We start from the raw sequence: 541 nt of genomic DNA on the forward strand, positions 1-541 counted from the left end.
TCCCACTGTCCGTGTCACCGACAGCACTGGTCCCAATGCCGACCCCGAGGAACCCAACTTGTCACTGGTCTCCACTTGGATATTGAACCGTTGACCACAACTCTTTGAGTGTGACCATGCAGCCAATTCCTCATCCACTGAGTGGTCCATCCGTCAAATCCACGTCTCTCTAATTTTTAGAGACAAGGATGCTGCACACGACACTGTCAAATGCTTTGCACAGCTCCAGGTATATGACGTCTGTTGTGCTTCCCTTATCCACCAACGCTGTAACCCCATCATAGAAGGCCACCAAATTTGTCAGGCACGATTTGCCCTTAGTGAAGCCCTGCTGGCTGTCAACCATCACCTCCTTATTTTCCATGTGCCTTAGCATAGTTTCTGGGAGGATCTGCTCTATCATCTTGGCATATGTAGGGGTGAGACTGACTGGCCTGTAGATCCCTAGCTCTTCCTTTTTTCCCTTTTTAAAAATAGGGGTTATGTTTCCCCTTTTCCAGTTAGTGGGAACATCAGTGGACTGTCACGGCTTTTCCACAAT

The sequence above is a fragment of the Cariama cristata genome, unplaced genomic scaffold (assembly GCF_000690535.1).
Source record: "Cariama cristata isolate BGI_N322 unplaced genomic scaffold, ASM69053v1 scaffold2488, whole genome shotgun sequence".
Lineage (NCBI taxonomy): Eukaryota > Metazoa > Chordata > Aves > Cariamiformes > Cariamidae > Cariama > Cariama cristata.